This window comes from Gavialis gangeticus, unplaced genomic scaffold (assembly GCF_001723915.1).
Source record: "Gavialis gangeticus isolate Ggan-Ray unplaced genomic scaffold, GavGan_comp1, whole genome shotgun sequence".
NCBI classification, from domain to species: domain Eukaryota; kingdom Metazoa; phylum Chordata; order Crocodylia; family Gavialidae; genus Gavialis; species Gavialis gangeticus.
The window spans coordinates 44,728,398-44,749,562 of NW_017729032.1; the positions used below are offsets into that span (position 1 = coordinate 44,728,398).

The 21,165-nt window shown below is 44.1% G+C and overlaps 1 protein-coding gene across 2 annotated transcripts in view; it reads left to right on the forward strand.

The window, feature by feature from the left end:
• The first annotated feature begins 7,164 nt into the window (after positions 1-7,164).
• WASF3 (WAS protein family member 3) overlaps positions 7,165-21,165 on the forward strand; it is a 169,232-nt gene continuing 155,231 nt past the window's right edge. For both annotated transcript variants that reach the window (XM_019525202.1, XM_019525205.1), the window contains exon 1: positions 7,165-7,236. The gene's annotated coding sequence lies outside the window, so the exon portion shown is untranslated. The remainder of the gene's footprint in view (positions 7,237-21,165) is intronic.

The window sequence follows — 21,165 nt, forward strand, 5'->3', positions numbered from 1 at the left end:
CAAATTCCTATAAATTGAGATGTGCAATGCCCAGAATACAACATCAGGAAAACAATCTAACCCTAGACACCACAAACATATATTTCCAAAGACAAGCACTGTGGAGGGTGGTATTAAGACCTCTAAAAAGACAGGATCCAAAGAATAATCTAAAAATGAGAAGAGAGTGAGTTTTAGGTAGAAGAGTTTTTGGACAAATGGTAATGAATTTATAGAGTGAGTTCCAAAGGGGAAGATAATTGAAGGAAAAGGTATGAATAAAGTTTGTAAGCCACCTAGATTTATTTAGGATAATTTTAATTGGGATTATAAAGAAAAAGGCAGACATTTAGATTAATCTTAATTGAAATGGGCAGCCAAGTTACAGCAAGTGGCTTTTTTCCTGTTCTTTAAATACCTTTAAATAAGGAAAATATTCTAGGTAATGACAGGTGTTTCTAAATTAGTTTATTTTTTCAAAATTTTTCCATGAGGCATCAGTTGATAAAGGAGAAACAAAAAGATACATAAAATCAGACAGTCTGTATTGAACTGTTGTTTCTTGAGATTTGGAGGCTGGTTTGATGTATGGCTGAGAGAAACTATCCAGCTCAATTTCCAGTTAGATTTAGCCAAGTAATTTTTTTTCATTTCCTCCTTAGCATCTGCATTTCAGAAGCTCTCTTTTCTCTCTGTGCTGAAGGTTTTCAACCTATATTCCTTCAGGTTTGCTAATCTATTTTCTTTTTCTTATGAAAGGGTTTTGCTGTGCCTTAGTATACTTGCTAATTCATTGCCTCCTTTACCAATTAATACCACTTGCAATTATCTAAAGAACATTATCTTCCTACAGCTGAAAATCTGCTGCTAGAGGAGATTGCCTTTTTCCCATTCCCTTTGTACATTATTTCCCACTATGAAATCAGAGAGAAAAGAAATATAATGATTACTATACAATGTAACCTCACCTTTTTAGCAAGGCTGGATTGCATTTTCAAGTTGTGCACTCCTGCTTGCCTTATGTGCAAAACACTTATGAGTACAAAACCTCTTGCATATTTCAGTTTGCATGCACATGTGTAGGATTTATTTGTGCATTTGGGAATTTACACATGAGCCTTTTTTAAGTGGGAATCATAAGCATCCATACATCTTGGAGTGGCATAATTAAAATTATCTCCTGAAAATTTCATCTTTAATGTTCTTTCAATTCTGGGTTAACCTCCCTAGGTGATGAGCACATTGACTCAGTCCAGACAAACACCTGCTCAATTTTTAGCATGTCAGTATCCCGGGTGAAGTCAGTGGGGTTACCTGAGTGCCAGAATCCTTTGCAGTTTGCAGGAGCTAAGTTCTTGACCAATACATAAAGGAGCTGATGCTTCACTCTGTGGAGATGGAAGATTCTAACTAGACTTGGCAACAGGTTTTGTACAATACAGGGAGAGGGTGAGGTCCAATATAGAAATGTCCTTCTTTTTCTTATGTTACAATGTAGATAGTATCTTAAGGAATAATGTAGATTTTCCTTGCAAACATTACAAATCTAAGGTATAGCTAACATTATTAACACCTATGGCATGAAGAACAGCTTCAGTCAGTGAAATGAAGTATAAAAGGAAGTACTGTATATTCTTGCATGCAACATGCCCCAGAATACAATATCCACCTTGTTTTTTCAAAAGCACAATGGAAAAAAAAAGATTTTTTCTGAGTCTTTTTGTCCTTGCTGCATAGAGGAGGGACAGAGCCTAATCTGCAGATGCATGATCCTCCCTTTCCTGCTCAACTAAAGCTGAAATCCTAGCTGCAGATGAAGGCTAGTCTCTGCGGATAGATCTATAATTTTGGGGAAAAAACCCACAGTCTCCAAGGCTGTAGGAAGAGAGGCCAAAAACAGATCACAGGCAATCAAATTGCCTTAAGAAAGTTTAGCCTGATTAATGGAAAAGGAGAGATGATTGTTAACACTTCTGGCATGAAGAACAGTGAGTCATGAAGTCAATTGACTCCCTCAGCTGCCTAATTAGTAATGCAACAATTGCTATACTGTGGAACAAGAATCAAAGTAGGGTGGGTTTTTTTTCCAGGACAGAAAAACAGCTTCAGCACTTAATACAAGCATACAATTTTGGGGGCCTGATTTCTTTGGGGGAGGTGTTATAATATATGAGGAAATACAATAAAATTGCATGTTTTAAAACAACTAAAGAATAAGCTAAAAACCATAATCTGTACAATATAGCATTTGTTAAATTCCCAGGACTCTGGGTCCCTATATTGGAAGAAGGATGTTTGGGCTTCTTCATTGCATGACACTTAGGGCCTACTACTTAAATTTCTTCTTTAATATCAGCAATTCTAAGCTTTGAGCATGTTCAAAAAGTGTGAAGATTTGGCCATAATTCTAAATGCATTTGTGTAGGTAATAAAGTACTATCTGGAAAGGACCGGGGCAGCTTTGAGACCATCATTCCATACATGTTAAAGCAGACCATGAGCAATTATGGAAGGCCTTATGACAGCAGAATATAACCTTTTCATTTAATATTTAACTCTGACACAAAGGGTGTCCCACTGCCCTCCCCTCTTCTCCTCCCCCAACCTGGCTGCAATCAAAATACTGTGAATTACAACAATGAACTGTAAGCTAACAATCTACCTTAGTTGTTTTGCTTTCTTAGTGGCTAGCTCCCCTCCCTCAGCAACCCCTAGTATAGGTTTCACTCTTCCTTCTCATCTTTTAGGTAACTCACTTTCTCAGAGTACCATCATGTAAGGTGCTACCCACTGACATGCACTTCTTGTGATGGATGGGGTGTTTCTTGATTCTCTTGATGCATCCTTGAAACATCATCCACTTGTGTGCGCTGGCAAGGGGATTTTCAAAGGGACATATAGCAATTATGTTCCTAACTTCACCAAAACTCATTGGGAACATCTGCCATCTATGCCTTTGAATCCTCACTTTGCCCCTGTTTCTGTAGAGATATTGCTGAACCGGATGGAAAACAATTGGGTGCTTAGAGGAATTGATTTACAAGGGAAGATTAAAAGAATTACCTATGCAGAGCTGTATGCACTAAGGAGACAGATGAGTTAGTGGCTCTGTTACATGGGATATATCCAGTACTAATGCAGTGAAACTGAGAAAGGAAAAACATAGGTTGGGCAGTGACAGTTATTAGGTTATGGAAAGGAAGTAGGCTCCCAAGGGAAGTAGCGAAGCCCAGTGACAGGGGACTTTGAGAACTAGCTTGAAGAAAGGGCTAGAAAATGTACAAGGGAAGAAGAATCAAACATTTGCAGACAGTGCTTTCTCCTCTTATTTTTATTTTACGATCCCCAGGGTTTCTACCTGATATATGCTTATCATAGATACAGTAGTTCATTCCTGATATTTCTGAGTCTTTCACAGTGTTATGACAGTGGATTTTGGAAGGATGGAAAATAATTATAATGCCAAGAAAAACCAATCAGATCTCTTACTAGGTAAAAATAGATGCTCTCCAGCAAAAGGAGAAGAGAAAGTAACAGACAGCAATGCATTAGTCAGATGGGTTTAGAGACTGAGTTTTGGGAAGTCCCTAGTTACCTGACATGTCTCATGATAATGTTTGATTTGTTTGTAGCTTGGTTGTTGATAGCCTAATAATTCTTTAATTCATTAGCTTTTTGTACTTTGCCTTCCCCCAGAAGTAAACTAAATTTCCCAAAATGAATATCTTTCCATAGTGAATCCTTCATGGGTCAGATAAAAAAAATTGACAGAGAAATAGTTTTTTGAAGTGTTACAAAGCTTAGTTGTCAAAGCACAAACCAGATGCCAACTGGTTTGAATTAAGAGATGACATCTGCACATAGGATTTTCCAAACTTGCCCTCTGTTATGTTCCTTTCACCTTTCTCTATTGCATCAGGTACTGTCTGGTATCAGATAGGTGCAGGAATAGCTGGACCATAAGTCTTTAATGATTTAGCTTAAATTATTTGGGATTTTAATTTTTGTCTTGAAAATCTCTTGATTGCTGTTGCATATTCATTTTTCAAAAGGGAGTCTGTTCAAATGATAGGTTCTTACTGGTTCCAAAACCTTATGTCGGTTCATGCCTCTCATGATATTCTAGCACAGAGGCCTTCTGGACCATGGAGCAAAAGCCAGCCTAGAGAAAAAAAAGGTGCTTTAGAAGTTAAATGCTTGAGTATAAAGTCAATGGACCTTGCTCATTACCCAGTGCGATTACAGGCCTTTTAGTTCATGAAAAAGGTGTCCTGAAAAGTTATCTTACCTTTTACTTGCTTTTCTGTTTATTTTTCACAAACCTGGTTACAAACAAGACTCTACTAATGATACTTTGCACTTAAATTGCATCTGTCTTTCACAGATTTAGTAGTTAATTAGTACTTCTCAGCTTCATAAAACCCATTAGTTTCTCTGTATTCCAGCAGTTTGAATACATTGATTTGGTAAAATAGTAAAAGAAATAAAACTCAAATAAAATTTCAAAAAGTCAGTGATCCCAGAAGAATGTGCCTTTATGTTTTTAAAATGAAGAAAGATTCTCAGGTGCTTATAGGAGCTAAAGGCCAGAGCACAGGAAACTGAGCTCCTCTAATGCATGTGCACTAATCTATAATGCATCTGATACTGTGCATTGCAATATCCTCTAGTTGTCTTAAATCAATTCCCAGACCAAGATATGGACGCCTTTTTGTAGGGTGAAGCTGGGGCTGGAGGGAAAAGCAATTTATTGCAAAAGCTGATTCAGCATTGAACTCTTCTGAGACATATCAATGTTCCATTAATAACCAGAGACACTGAAATGATTATTAGGGGCATTGTAAATCATTTGCAGTGAGACTGTTTATTTTCACATTATTCAGCAATGTTAAGTTTTCGTCATATTGAATTTTTTTTGCCTTTAAAAACTGTGTTTAGATCACTTTTATATGCAACAGCAATATGTCATACTAGTTTTTGGAAATATTATTTAGTCTTGTGTTTTATATTTTGGGGTCAAATACACTATTCTAGAAAGTACTGGACTGACCTGAAATACAGGCAGTCCTTGGACTTAAGACACAACTGGTTCCTGAAAACTGTCTTAAGTTGAAACGTTGTAACTTGGAACCAGTATTTTCACAAGAAACAATGTTATAAACATGATTGGTTCCTGAACCAAGGCCTGGTAACCTGTTTTCACCAAAAAGACCCCAGAATTTTGTACTCAATCAATTATAGATGAGTAATATAGCTACATTAATGTATTTATATTGTAAACAGCAATCATATTGATCTGGAAGGACTTCTTTGAGGTGACTTTGCTGGACTTTTTGAAGGGCTCTTGGTTGGGCTTTTTGAAGGGTTCTTGGCTGGAGTCTTCTCAGGAGTCCTGGCTGCAGGTTTTTCTGGAGTCTTGTCTACTTCCTTAAAGAAAATGTCCAAGGAAGTTTGGACAGATGTTCTCCAGGGAAATGAGTGACGCAGCAAACTTGTTTGCTCACATGGCATCGCATCGGATCAAGCAGTGTAAGTCGAAACTAACGTCATAAAGTTGAAACAGGGTGCCAATTTATAAACATTGTAAGTGCGAAACATTGTAACTCAAAACGTTGTAAGTCGAGGACTGCCTGTAGTTACTGTGCCAACAAGCTGCCACACACAACTGTGCCAACACATCTTGATTCTGGTCCTCCATTATTCCTGCAGTTTCACTACCCATTGAAACCAGAAGGAGGAACAGGGCTAGATATCTCTTAACAGCCTAATCTTGCAGACAGTGGCTTCAGAGAGTTTTTCTGAGGAAGGACTGAAGGTTTTTCCCCCAACATAATAATGCTTAGAACTGGAACTAGTCATTATTCAGTGAAAGTATTTCCTGAGGAAGGACCAAAGGATTTTGCCCCCGAATAATCATACTCAGAACTAGTCCCATTATTCAGTGCAAGTGTTTCCTGAGGATGGACTGAAGGATTCCCCTCCCCCCTTAGAACTAGTCACATTATTCAGTGCGAATTCTTTATCGAATTGTTTCTGCCCCTTAATGTCGACCTAGCCGTGGTCTAAATAAAACATAAACAGCTCAACAGATTTACATTATTTATAGACTCTAAGATCAGAGGAAAATAGCCATATTACAATGGCTCTTACTCCCCACTTGCAAAAGATCTAGAAATTATTGTAAAAAAAAAAAAAAAAGGAAAAAAAAAAAAGGGAATGGTTGAAGACTCTGAGTAACGTGGGGGGAGGGGAGGAGGCGGAGGGGAGCAGAGAAGAAACCCAGGGAGCCAGGGGCTGGAACAAATCTGCATTCATGTCTTGCTTCATGCAGCATCCTCCCCTGTGCTGCCGCTGGAGCAGAAAAAGAAATGACACGTTCAACTGGAAGGAAACTTCCCCGGTCCCCGGGACACTGGCGACGCTGCCGCCGCCTTGGTGCGGGTCCTCCCCGGGGAGCGCCTGCCCCACGGCTCTCCCGCCGGAGCCCGGGGGCCCACGAAGGAGCGCACCAAAAGAAAAAAATGTCTCGTCTCCCAGAAAGTTTTCTAGCAGTTTGATTAGTACCTCCGAGGCGCTTTCTCTCCCCTTTGCTGCCCGGGGAAGGGAATCCCGCTCTGACCAGGGATTTCTCCTCAAAACCCCGACACGGATTTTGGCCCCGGGGCTGCCCTTGTCTCTACGGAGGGGCTGAGCTGCCCCTGACCCTCCCGGGGCAGCGAAACGAGCCAGAAGCAGCCCCGGGGGTCAGAGCCGGGGTAGGGGCGCTGGTGCGGGGGGGCCGGGAGGAGCCCAGCCAGGCTTTGTCGCTTTCTCCGGGGCTTTGCAAGACAAACAAAAGCCCCAGGCCCAGGAATGCAGGGCGGGGGCACGGGGCGAGCGCGCATTGTTCCTCCCGGGGCAGCAGCTGCAGCAAACAATGCGGCAGCCCCCCACATTGGGGTCTGTGTGTGTGTCGGCTCCGCTAGTGTCGAGCCCGAGCCCAAGCGGAAGGACCACGCTCGCAGACCCCCAGGTGGGGGCAATTGAGTGACAGGCCGCTCCTCCCCCTCCCCCTCCTCGCCGCGTACGGCTGCCCCATTGGCTGTCCCTCGCGCCCGTCAAGCGCAGACTGCCGGAGAATGCTGCCTCGTATTGGTGGGCCTCGCCCCACCCCCCTCAGCTCCCCGGGGGTGGGGGAGGGGCGGCCGGCGGCGGGCAGTGCTGGCTGCCGCCCGTGCAGGAGCTGGAGCTGGAGGCAGCGATGGAGCCGGGCGCGAGGTGAGCGCGGGGCTGGGTAACCCCTCCCCGCCTAGTCCTCCCCCGGTTTCCGCCCGCCCGCCCGCCTGCCAGCAGTGCGGAGGGGCCCGGGCCGGGCTTTGGCCGCTCCCCGCGAGGCCCGGGGCATCGCCCGGTCCTTTGGCCCCGAACGGTTTCAGTAAGCCTGGTCCCCGCCTTGCTGAGGGAAGGAGCCGTGCATGTGGGAGGGCAGGGGCAGCCGAGGCGCGATGCCCTATAGAAATCCTCCCCACCCCCCCGCAGCGTGACGCTTAAGGCTCCCGGGACCTCAGTGCCCCCGTCTATGAAATGGGTTCGGGTGGGTAGAACGGGCCCGGCGCAGACGCGCTCTCTGACTCCGGCCTTCCCCTTCCCACCCCACAGCGCTCCTCTTGCTTTGAATGCATTAACCTGCCTCTGGCAGAAAGACCTGGGAGCAGATTGGGAGGGAGACCCAGGACCTCTGTACTCCACAGAGCCAGGGAGCCGGAGCAGGGTTCTTTTCTAGGGGGTTTTGTTTGTGTATTTTGTTTTGTTTTTTACAGTACAAACCTAGTGCTAATGCTGTTTCATTAATGCCAAGTCTTAGGCTGAGGGGGTGACTCATTAGGTCTGTTGGACCTTGTAATGTGCATACCTTGAGTTACACCTCTAAGTTTGTGCGTGCTGAAGGCCTAACTCTGGCTTTACCTGAATAACTTCAGTTTGGGTGGCTTTATGCACTCTCTTCTGTTTTCTTTGCGCACCATAAGGGATTGTTACTAAGTTATCTTGTTTAATACAAACTCTCAGGTACTTTTTCAGATTCCATTAAGAGTTACCTTGGCAATCTGGAGTCACTGGGTTTCCCTCTTGGTAGGCAGTCGTGTTGCACCTGAGCACAGAACTGTTGCCAGCCATCCTTGTCCAAAGTGTGTGAGATGATGGCAGCAGTGTCACTGCAACGCTGGTTTGATTTCCAGTGGACCTTTCTCTTGATAATTGGGCAAGCTTCTTGGTTCATGTTCAGTTCATGTTTTCCTAACTAGTAATGGATTCTTAAGTAATGAATATGAGCAAAAGTTTAGCTGGTACAAAAAATAGATTGTAACCCCATCATTCTTAACCACAAGGCTTTGAGCTAGGGTTTTTAAATAGAAAAATATCCCACTCCCTTTGCATTGCATACTTTTCGTAAAAAAAAAAAAAAAAATTTATTAAAACTGTAGATTTTTGTAAGTCTTTGGTATGCTAAATTTTTCTTCACTGCCAAATTACAAACCTTATATGCAATCTAGTAATCTGTTTCTGTTTGATTATGCAGGTGATGAAATGGGATTTAAATTTCAAATAAAAATGTATAAATAGCACAGATTGCTGTGCTTCATTTGCCAGGTAATTGCACTGGCATCTTAGCAGTAATACATTATCAATAGCATTTTAAATGTTCACTTTTTATTTTGCATATCTAAAGTCAGGCATAAGGTAGGTCAGTGTGGCACCTTGGAGCAGTGACTCTCAACCAAGGTTCTGAGGCAGCCTGAGCATCCCTTTGGGGGTGCTGCACAGCATTAGCGCTGTTAGGTGCAGACATGATTCACAAGATAAGCCCAAAGATTCTGATTTGTCGTGGTCGTTTTCTGAGTTCTTTGCAACAGAATCGCTCTGTTCTTTTTCTGTAGTCAAAAAGGAGCAAAAATGGAGAGCTGGCATTTTCTGAGAGCTGCCTTGATTTTAGAAGGGTTGAGAACCACTGCCTGAGAGACTAACCGGTTCAGAGAGCCCTGAGCCTTTGCAGGCAGAAACCTACTTCATCAGAAACAACATTGATGGCAGTGACTATCTGGTGTCAAACTTCTGTTGTACCTTTGAAAATTGTACATTTTTGTTTGTGACTTCTGGAGTGAAAGCCTGATCTTGCTGTACTTGAAGGTACTGAGAGTAAGATAGAGCCTTTACTTTGAGTTACTTTGAGTCCTCCTTCAGCATCTTGTCCTTTTTACTTGCAGGGAGGAGTGAACTGCAGTTGTTTTTGCAATTCAGGTTGGCTACTATTCTTCTCTTGCTGTATTCTTTCTGTTGTTATTGACTTCTTGTAGTGTTGTACACTTAACCCATGCATTGCACAATTTATTCCATATTTTGTGGGGTTTTTTTGGAGTCTTCCTTGATACTTCTGAACTTCACATGTGGTGCCAGTAAAGCTTTTGTCAAAAACATATCAATATCATAAACACAATTCATTATCCTTTGCAGCAAAGTCCCAGCTACTGCAAGAGGTGACAGGAGTTACGCTGTTGGCTTAAGTAGTCAAATAAATGTTGGATGTTTAGCATGCTTTGCTGTAGAGACTGAATTTTTGTTGAGTGTCTCCATCCCTGCATGATAGCAATCCTGTGTTCTTTGGAGGGTGGGGAGCATAGAGGCTTAGGTAATCATTGTTTCCAGTTGCTGTGTTAGATGCCTTGGTATCATTTTCAAGCTTAAACCCAGATAATTTATGGAGATCCCTAAGGAAATTATTATTTAAGTGTGGGTGTTTCATATAAACACATTTTTAAAATCTTGGTTATGTATTGTTGTAGTGCCTGGAAGTCTCATTGTACTCTGTATGCATAATGAGAGAGTCACTATCCTAAAGAGTTTGCAATCTAAATAGTTAAGGAAACAAAGTGGTAAACAATGTGCATTATGACTCTTATTTTATGGTTGGGAAACTGGGGTCTTGGCACAAGGCCTATGTTTTTTGCATTGATGTGTTCAACTTTTTATACTGTTGCGTTAAAAAAAAGGAATGGGCACTCGATATATGGACCTACCCTGGTGTCGCTTACTTGAATCCTATTTATTTCTTTATTTATTAGATTGATGCTCCAGGAAAAATAAAGGCAAAAGTAAAAGTGTTAAATTATCAGGCTAAGTGTCGTGTGTGAACCTTATCTTTTTTGCTTAAGGTAGTGTTTCTCAACCACGATGCTGCAGCATCCTAGGGCGATGCACAATATGTTTGCTGTTGGGTGTGCAAATGCCTACACATGATAGGGGTCCAAAAGGAATCTGTCCTGTAGTGGTTTTTCTGAGTTCTTTTGCAACAAAAGAATTGCTCTGTTGTTTTCCAGTCAAAAGGAATGGAAGCTAAGAGCTGGCATTCTTTGAGAGGTGCCTTGAGTCTAAAAAGGTAGAGAACCACTTGTTTTAGGCAAGCGGGCTGTTGCTTGCTTCTGTCACTTAGTGGAAAGAGGTGCAAAAATAGTTTACTGCAGTGGGGACCAACCTTTTTGGGAGGTGTGCCACAGTTTAGCCATGCACCTTTCCTGAGTGTTACTCCATCCCCTTCCCCTGTTAGATCTGCTGCTCTGCTTGCTTTCCTGTGCTCCCTGTCCCTTCTGTTGCTTTGCTTTCTGTTTTCTGCCCTATCTGCCTTCATGCTTCTTGTCTCCTCCCTCATCTGCCACCTGCCACACATATGCCAGGTCTAGATGAACACGGCCATGCAGTATGTGGTGCCGCACACGCCACACATTCAGGTGTTCTCCACACTGCAACATGGGGGAGAGGGTTGACTCTAGGAGATCCTGGGGTCAAAAAACCCACATAAAAAAAGTGGGCTGGCACACGGGGGGGCAATGCACGACACCCAAAATGAGACTGTCTGGTCAGAGTCACACTGGCTGCTGGCCAGGCTCCAAGCAGCATGATCACCATGGCTGCAGCTTCTTGAGGTCCCTAGGACCCCAGGTAAGGTTGCTGAGGCCAGCACAGTTGCTGGGGCCAGCCTTCCCTAGCCCACTGGGGTAACCTGCAGAGGGCCAGAAGGTGTGTGGCACAGGTGTTCCCTGGGGACACGTAGCTGTGGCACAAGGTGTGCTGCTGCTGCTGCTTGTCCCCAGGGAAAAAAAGTGTCCATGCTCATCTGGACATAGCCATAGAGGCTACACAGAGGTGTGCCACAGGTTGGCCATCCCTGGTCTACTATATTCTACACCCTCAGGATAGATCATCCTTGCTGGGTCCCACTGTAATTTTACTTTGGTTCTGTGCACAAATGTAGATGACATCAGTGTAAATGTGTGGTGCCCAGGGCCTGAGTCATAAAGTGCCCATAAAATTAACTTGTGATGGTGCCAAGACATGCTCGTGTCAAGTTTTAGCTTAGTTCTGTAACCATTTTGCTGCTTCTATTATCTGAATTCAAGTTTGGGAGTACTAATGAAAATATTGTATAAAATGATATTGCATCTGCTTGCTTAACTAATTTGTGAACAGGTTTCTTCATAATTATCTTAATTTAGAAGCTGCCAGACTTGCAGTTCAAAAACCAACCCATAATGTGAGTTACTTAAACGTAACATGGTTTGTTTATTTTTTAAGCTGGAAAAAGGAATTTTTTACTGCTCTTGGAATCGGACTTTTTTGTTGCTGTACATTGTCTTCTTTACTGCAGCAAAAAAGAAGGAAAAAAGAATTTGGAAAGAAATTAAAGATAAAAAAATTCTAACTCATAAAGAAAATTAAGAATCTAAAAGGAAGTCTATAGACAGCCACCAAGTTTGAACAGCCAAATCCCCTCCTGCAGGTCCCAGAGGAAGTGGGACTTTTCTGCATCTGGGCTTGCTTGCCACTATTGATTGAAGCTGTGTTAACACTGCTAATTGCATTTTCAGATATCCAAATGTGTGCGTTTCATTTTAGAAGCCTACAAACAAGTCTGAAAACTTGATGGTAAAATGCATATAATTAAATCACTCATTTTTCAAATCAGGCCGGTTTTCACCTGTACATAATTTTTGCATTGTTAAGTTAATGTTACTTAAACTTAATGTATTAATAATAACAGAGGGCTTAGATTAATAATTGCAGAGGGCTTTGATTCTGGTGTTAAATCTTGAATTACCATTTCATGGATGTTTCCTAGGTTTTCAGTATTTTGCAACTCTGCTCTGCTGATATTTCCATTTTTTGAAATTGATATGTGCATGAAATCAGAATTAAGACCTTGGGTTTAATTGTTGATATGGGGTAAAGTGTAGCTGTATTAAGTAGCAGTGTTTCTAAGTGCAACATTGAAGATTTTTTTTTCATTAAACTTATTTGATTAGGCTCATTCCTTCACTTCTTAAAATTAAAAAAAGTTATTAAAAATTAAGGAGAGAGATTATTTGCCAAGTAATTTTTAAAAATCTAGTTTGTTTATGCTTGGGCACAAAAACTAGTGATCACTGTAAAAGGGAACATTTTCCCACTTCCATGTGGCCAAACTGATTGTTTTAAAATGTGTAGCTTTTTTGTAAGAGCTGATAATCATATCAGGGAGTAGTTTTTCTTACAAACTGGTGGGTTTTTTTGTTTGCTAGGGTTTTAGTTTCTTTGGAAAAGTATCTGAAAGAACTTCACCAAAATGCTGATGCTTCTGAATGGTCTTTGTGTGAAATTTGGCTAAGCATTAACTCCACGTTTTGTCCTGGATTTGGGCAGCATACAGATATTTTCTTTATAGCTTTTTAATTAATTAATTCCACAGAGATCTGCATAATTTATTAAGTATGATATGATATCTGAAATAAACACTATTAAGTGCAATAGAGTATATGTACAGATTCAGAAACTATCATTCATGTTCATTTAAAGATCATATTCTGCAAACATCTCTGATTAAATAAAAAAACAAATGCTCTGTGATAGCTTCAAGTTCCATTAATACACCAAGAGTAGAGCTTTAGTATGACTTATGTGCATTTCTTCTCAGGATATGGGTGCAACAATTCCTTAAAGTTACCCAAAGAATGACAAGCATGTTTAATTTGGGTGCTCCTTCCCCTCCCCCCCATCAATATAAATTGAATTTGTATCTCAATAGATAAACTGAAAATTATTTTCTTTTTTACATTACCATCTGCAGAGCCAGAGAAGAATTTGTGGTAGTGAAACTATTGGTGGGTTAGGAGTTCTTTGGCATTACTTCTTTACACAGAAACTATAAGACATTTTATAAGTTTTGGCTCAGATTGGATTAAGCTGACTTTTATAGGCATGTTCAGTTATTACATATTTCTCCTCCTGGTTATGTATATGTGAAGTGAAACATTTCTGTATTTTTCAAGTATCTTTCCCATTTTGAAATTTGTTTCCTTCAACATGCTGTTCTTTATCTTGAACCTTCTTTCATTGTTTGGCCAGGCTGCCATGGTTCACTAGCTTGGCCCAGCAAATACAGTATTAAAACTGCTTTTTGACCATGTAAAGTTCAAAATCAAGTCTTGGCTACATACTCATTGTGAATATTTTCATGTAGCTTTTTAAATAAATGGCTTGTTCAAACCTTAAAGTCCCACCTCTCTCTCCCCAGCTAAAATAGGGCACTGGGTTGGTTGGAGTTCTGCTAATAGGATAAACACTTGTCTTCACTCTAGTATTAACTTGAATTAGTATTCTTGAGGTGCCTAGTTCATCTCAAGTGAAAATAGCCATACTGTAAAAGAGGACATAAGTTGTCTCTTAGTACGGACTCAAGGGAAGGTGCTTGCTTTCTGAGGGCATATTACTTAGTTCTTAGTGCCCTAAGTGCCTTAGTGCTTCAGAGCTGCTCTTTCCACTGTGAAAGTTTGCAAGCCTTTTCTCTTACATGCATTCTGGATAGATGGATGGAAGTGGCAGCTTCTTTTAGTTATGTTGCTTCTTGTACTCAAAGTCATCTTGAAATCAGGGGACCCACTCTGATGGCATTGATACTGTCACATTGGACACAACTAATGTACAGGGTATGAGCCATGGTGGAGGGCCTTTGGACAGTGGCTTGTCACTTAGAAGGCAGTGCCATGCTCTCGTGAGATCATGTAAGCTGCTTCTATACATAGCATAGAGAAATCATCATGTGTAATTCAGATTTTTAGAGCAATACAGTATAGATGTCAGCTCCTAGTTCTTGATTAGGACCATCTTTGTAGAGTGTTGACTACATAGTAATGCGGATCCAGGAAAACTAGGAGAGAACCTAGACTTCACACATGTGGGAAACTGTATTTGAGAAGCTTGTCTCCACACTTCTGTAACTAATCCACATGAGATTTTCTATTTCCGTTAGAAAGTGCCTGCCCCTGGCATTAGCAGGTAGAAGTTGGTGCTGTGATTGGTGGAATTCCACTGTTGGTAGGGAAGAGTTTAGGTCCCTGACAGCCTGGTAGGCATAGGTTTCCAGAAATGTGCTCAGGCCTTTGGTGGTACGTGTCAATTATTTGGCAGTATCTGTGGTTCATGTTGTTGTTAACCATGGTGTTATTGTGGACCATATTTTGCAGTTGTTGGACTGCAGAAAGTGGTTTGCTGAAAGTTTGTAGAATGCCTGCGCAGAATGCATGATGCCAGAGTATTTTGAAGATCAGGCCTTTTTAAATTTGGTCAAGTAACAACTTTGTTTCTTCCCAATATTATGGGTGTTTAAGAGGTACTTCTACTGTTGTTTTAGGAAATGTAGCCATGTATTCTCTGCTGCCATGGCTGCGAGTAGCAGACCCTACTCTTAACATGGAGCACCTGACAGAAGATGATTCAGGTAGACCTGGTGCAAGTACAAGATGGGCTATAGAATGTGCAGTTGGCCTACTGAAAGCAAGATGGCATTGCTTAGAGTGAAGTTTTAGCTGCAGCCTGCATGATAAAATGTATGCCATTGGGGTGCTCTCTACTCTGCCTAACTTGTGAGGAAAAGAGGGAATTACTTTCTTGTAGATTGGGGAGAATGATCATGCTGCTATACAGACAGCCAAAATAACATCTGTTCGGGTCTCAGTCTATATTTGTGCAGATTGGCTTTTAAGGCAAACAGGTAGTACATGCCTTTTCTGTAAAATCAAATAGAAAAAGAATTCCTTTTGACATTTCATGTCATAGCACTGCAGAAATTGCTATCTTCCCGTGAGGGGTGGTAAAAATTGTCACCTTCCTATGAAGGGATGCATTTTCTTCCATGTTTCAAGCTCTCAGCTTGGTAGCTGGTGGATTTCAAATTTCTTTCACACTTAAAAATGGCTTTATATTTATTAGCTAAAAAGGTTTGGGGATTTTCTATGGATGGGTAGGCACTGGAACACCATTGGAACAACAGTAGTGATTAGGGGTGCAGTGACAGAGATTTTGTGGGCTGATACCAATGGCTGATTTTTAAGGAGTTATATTGGTCGATTCTGATATTTAGTCAGGGAGCGTGGCTGGTTGTGGAGGAAGGGGCGGGGAGAGGGAAGGGGTGAGAGTGGGGGCAGTTTGAGGTCGCCATGGAGAGGGAGTGGGGCTGGGGCAGGTGCTGCTCAGCCAGGATGGGGTGGGGCGTGGGACAGAGCTACGAGCGACTCGCCTGGGGGCCGCCGGGGAGGTGGGAGGTGGTGGCTCCTGCTGTTGCAGGCAGCCTGGGAGGACATGTGGGGTGTGTGCCACTGGATCTGCGTGTGGGGCAGGGCAGGCTGCTGCTGCGGGCTGCAGCTGGGGTGGGCAGTGCTCTTCCTGGCGTAGGCTGGGCTGGGCTGTGCTCGGGGTGGGCAGTGGCAGCACTGGGAGGGGGAGGCTGCAGCCACCCCAAAATTTGCCATAGCCCCCTTGTAGCCTCACTCTGAGCACAAGTATATCCCGGCCCAGCCCATGCCAGGAAGAGCCCAGCGCTGCCCTGGTCTGAGCCTGCAGTGGTAGCCCATCCTGCCCTGTGCAGATCCAGGGGTGCACATCTTCCATTCTCTCCCAGGGTGTGCGCAGTGGTAGGAGCCACCCCTCCCATGCGTCCTGGACAAGCTGCTTGCAGCTCCTTCTTGTGCCTCGCCCTACCCTGGCTGAGCAGCGCCTGCCCCAGCCCCAGCCCCATTCCCTCCCTCACTGCTGGGGGCCTTGATCTCCCCTCTCGCCCCCTTACCTCACAACAGGCTTATCAGCCAATTCTGCTCTCTTAGCTGCCAGGCAGTGCTCCTGGCTGCATGCATGCTGAGGCTGTGCACATGCATGGGACATTTATTGGCTATGTTATTGGCTATTTTTGCCTGATGTGGCCAATTTCTGATGCTTTTAACATCACTTCTAGTTGTGGGGGCATTAAAAATGTTTACGTGCTTTGGGATTTCCCAGTGAACTCTGCCGCTGCCTCTCCTCCTCACGTCTGGTCACTGGAAGGAGTCCACCTGCCATGGACCAGCTTGTTTCTTGACAAAGAGAAAATCGACTTATTTTGAGCTTTAAGAAAGGTTGTGGGAAGTCTGCTGTGCCTGAAAACTTGAAAGACCCTTTGAAAAGCCTGTGATGAGTTCTGCAACACCATTCCATACAAGTAGAATAAATTTTAACAAAACTAAACAGGCTGCTGAGATGGATGTAACTTGTAGGAACATCTGTCCCACGGAGATGTGCCTTTTTACTTTTCCTTTCTTCTGTAGCAGTTGGAGACTGTTCCTGTGCTTCTTAGAATTTTGAAGTTCTCTGAACATTTACACTAAGACAGACTTTATAGAAAACTTATTTCTTGGGGAAGTGTTGGTTTTAAAAGTTTGGAATATCTCTTTAAATGCTTAATTTTTTAAAGCTAATATGAGAGAGAGAGAGTGCAGTGTTGTATATTGGTGGTATTCAACCTTTCGGCCCCATGCACAACACCCCACATGAGGTGTGGGGTTAACCCCACTAGCGTGGGGCCAGTTTGCAGGCAAGATTGGGCCCCTCATGCCTTGGCAGACCCCTATGTAGCTGGATCACGCCCTGTGCTAGGATCAGACTGTGCATGCTGGGATCAGGTCCCATGTCACCCTGGATGCCTGAAGTAGTGTGCAGGGCCACTCTGGCCTGTGGGACTTCATATGGATCCTGAAATTTGGCGGCAAGGGAACGGCAATTAACACTGCCACTGCTGTCCCATTGCCAATTTTCAGGCCTCTGGAGAGTCCTGTGGGTTTGATGAAATGGCTCCACTTGTCTGCAGACTGGGAGTTGAGCACCCTTGTTATATATCCTGCAACACATGAACTCATGCTCCTCATACAGTGGTTGCCTTGTAGTGACTCTTTTGCACACACAGCATTGTGTCACATGGTATATCTCTGTTTATGTTTTTTCCTTCTTTTGATATTCATCTTGGTTGCTGGTGGAGGGTGGCACTGTCACATAGAACCATAGAAAGTTAGGGTTGGAAGGCACCTCAGGTGATCATCTAGTCCTCCAGCCCCCTGCTCAAAGTGGAACTGTGCCCAACTAGATCATTTCAGCCAAGGCTTTGTTTAGCCATGTCCTAAAAACCTCCAAAGATGGTGAGTCTACCACCTCTCTGGGTAACCTGCTTCAGGGTTTTACTACCCTCCTAGTGAGAAAATTCTTCCTAATACCTAACCTAAACTTCCCCTGCTGCAACATGAGATCATTGCTCCTTGTTCCATCATCTGTCACCACTGAAAACAGTCTAGCTCCATCCACTTTGTAACCCCGCTTCAGGTAGTTGAAGGCTGCTGTTAAATTCCCTCTGTCTTCTCTTCTCTAGACTAAATAAGCCTAGTTCCCACAGCCTCTCCTCAGAAGTCATGTGTCCCATCACCATTCACACTTCACCATCTTTGTTGCCCTCTGCTGGACTCTCTCTAATTTGTCCACATCCTTTCTGTAGTGGGGGTGGGTGGGTGCAAAACGGAACACAGTATTTCAGAGGTGGCCTCACCAGTGCAGAATAGAGGGGAAAAATCAGTTCCCTTGACCTGCTGGCAACACTCCTACCAGTGTAGTCCAGTATGCCGTTAGCCTTCTTGGCAACAAGGGCACACTCTTGGCTCATATTCATCTTCTTGTTCACTGTAACCCTCAGGTCCTTTTCTGCAGAGCTGTTGCCCAGCCAGTCAGCCCCCGGCCCGTACTGGTACATGGGATTGTTTTGTCCTAAGTGCAGGACTTTGCTCTTGTCCTTGTTGAACCTCATGAGATTTCTTTCAGCTCAGTCCTCCAATTTGTTTGGGTCACTGAATCCTAGCCCTACCCTCCAGCATATTTACTACTCCCCCAAGCTTGGTGGCATCCACAGACTTGCTGAGGGTGCACTCTATGCCATCTTCCAGGTCATTGATTAAAATATTCAACAGAACTGGCCCCAGGACCGACCCCTGGGGCACTCCACTTCCTACTGCCTACCAACTAGACATTTAGCCATTGATTACACCCTCTGAGCCTGGTGCTCCAGCTGCCTTACAGTCCACCTTACAGTCCATTCATCCAGCCTGTACTTCCTTTGCTTGCCAGCGAGAATGTTGTGGGAGACTGTACCAAAAACCTTGCTAAAATCAAGATACACCACAACCACTGGTCTCCAGTCATCCACAGAACCAGTCATCTCATCATAGAAGGCAGTCAGGTTGGTCAGACATGACTTGACCTGGTGAACCCATCCTGACTATTCCTAATCACCTTTTTCTCCTCCAGGTGTTTAGAAATGGATTGAGGATCTGCTCCATGATTTTTTCAGAGACTGAAGTGAGGTTGACTGGTCTGTAGTTCCCTGGATCCTCCTTTTTCCCTTTCTTAAATATGAGCACTCTGTTTGTCCTTTTCCAATCATCTGGGACCTTTCCTGATTGTCATGAGTTTTCAAAGATGATGGCCAATGGCTCTGCAATCACATCAGCCAACTCCCTCAGCACCCTTGTGTGCATCCCTTCCAGCCCCATGGACTTTTACATATCCAGTTTTTCTAAGTAGTCCCTAACCTGTTCTTTCACTACTGAGGGCTGCTCGCCTCCTGCCCAAACTGCTGCCCAGTGCAGTAGTCTGGGAGCTGACTTTGTCTGTGAAGACTGAGGCAAAAAAGGCATTGAGCACTTCAGCCTTTTCTGCATTCTTTGTCACAAGGTTGCCTCTCCCACTCAGTAAGGGATCCACGCTTTCCCTGATGATCTTCTTGTTACTGACATACTTGTAGAAACCCTTCTTGTTACCCTTCACATCCCTTGCTAACTGCAACTCCAATTGCACTTTGGCCTTCCTAACTTCATCCCTGCAGGCCCAGGCAATATTCTTATACTCCTCCCTAGTTGTCTGTTCAAGTTTCTATTTCTTTTTGTGATTTAGAATTCTGTGCTAAGCCAAGCTTGTCGTCTTGGCTAGTCTTCCTGCAGATCAGGATGGTTTGTTCATGTACTCTCAGTAAGGCTTTTTTAAATTACAGCTAGCTCTCCTGGACATGTGTGAGAGAGAGAGCATAAAAGCCTCTTTACTTGATGCTGGGAGAGGGAAAGCTAGATGAAGGGGTGAGGGGGAAATGCTGGCTTTTGGGTCCTGGCAGAAGGCTTACAGTCAGTATTTCTTAACGTTTGCTGTCCTTTGTACCCTTAGAATAGTATGGTCCTAATAGATAATTGTGGCCCCCTTACAACTTCCGTACCACAACCTTAACAGTAGTGGTGAATGGAGTCCTGGTATGGCTGAAGTGGATGTTGCCTGTTTTCTCCCTCTCCTGTTCCTCTGTCTCCTCCATGGAATTTTGGATTGATTGGTTGTGCCCCTCTCTCTTTCTTTCCCATTTGTGAGCATCTGCTCTGCCTCACCTGTGATTGCTGTGTCTGGTTCTGGCTCTAAGGTTGTAGACCAGTGATTTTCAGCAAGCGTGCCTTGAGATCCTTTCATGAATGCTGCAGGCTGCCAAGCAATGTTAACACACTCTTAGGTGTGCAAACATCATTCACAAGATGCACACAGAGGCCATGTCCACATGAGTCTGGATGTTTGGTTCCCTGGGAACAACTAGCACTGGAAACCCTTGTTTTCCCTGGAGAACGCCTGTGCTGTGCATCCTCTAACACATGGCATGTTACTCTGGGTGGGGCAGGGGAGGCTGCGGACTGGCCCCAGAAGCCTTACTTTGGGTCCTGGGGCTGCAGCAGTGGCAATTCTGCTTGGAACCTGGCTGGCAGACAGTGTGTGGCTCCATCTGGCCAGGCTCTGGTTTTGAGCAGTACATGCTGTTCCCATGTGTGCTGCTCCTCGTTTTTACGTGGGTTTTTTTTGACCCTTGAAGATCCAGGTGTCAACCCCTCCGCTGCAGTACAAAGAACACCTGAGTATGTGGTAGGGGGCACCGCAGACATGTCTGTGGCGCCACATACTGCATGGCTGCACTTCTCTGGACATGGCCATAGGGGCATGTGTGCTTCCAGCAACTTAAATAGCAGTGGCACAAATTTGTGCTGGAGATCTGTGCCTCAGCCCACGTGCCTGAATGTGTACTTTGGCATGGGCAAATTGTGCCATTTGGGGCAAACTGAACCTGCCCAGCTCCTCCCGGATCTGCAGCCAGGGGGACCTGGAGGCTGGGGCGAGCAACATAAAAAGTTGCACTGGCAAACAGCTCAGGGCTACTTGCCCTCAGGGACTTCTGAGGCCTGGCCAGTTGGTATCTGGGGACATTAGCCCTCTGTGCCAACTGGACTACTGCAGCAACCCTGACCTAGAATGGCCCTGCACCCTCTACCCACTGTAGCAGTCTGGCAGTAGGTACTGTTGCCTGGCTATGACCAGCTGCCACCTGTGACAGCATCTGCCCCCTTGGACTTGCCATGACTGTGCTCCTGCCAGACCCAGATGAGGACTGCATGGCTGCCTGGGCTGTGGTATGGGTGCTGTAGCAGAGCTGCCTGCACCTCTGGGTCAGCTGCCAGTGGGCTGTTGCTGCACAGCTGGCCTTTGTGTGGCAGTGCTTCCATGTCTTCTGGTGCCCTAGCTCTGGCATCTGGGCAGCTACCACCTGGAAGATGTGTTCATTGTGGTGGCCCACTTTGAACTGTATGAGTGTGTCTTTTGGCCCCAGATGACCAGGAGGTCAGCCGCCTCGTCTGTCCTCCAGCTGGGTACCCAGTGCTGGTTCCGGGTAGGCTCCTTTGCCTAGGTCCCCCCACTTGCTTCACCAGCAGGGATCATAGAATCAATGAGTCAGAAGGGACCTGGACAGATCATCTA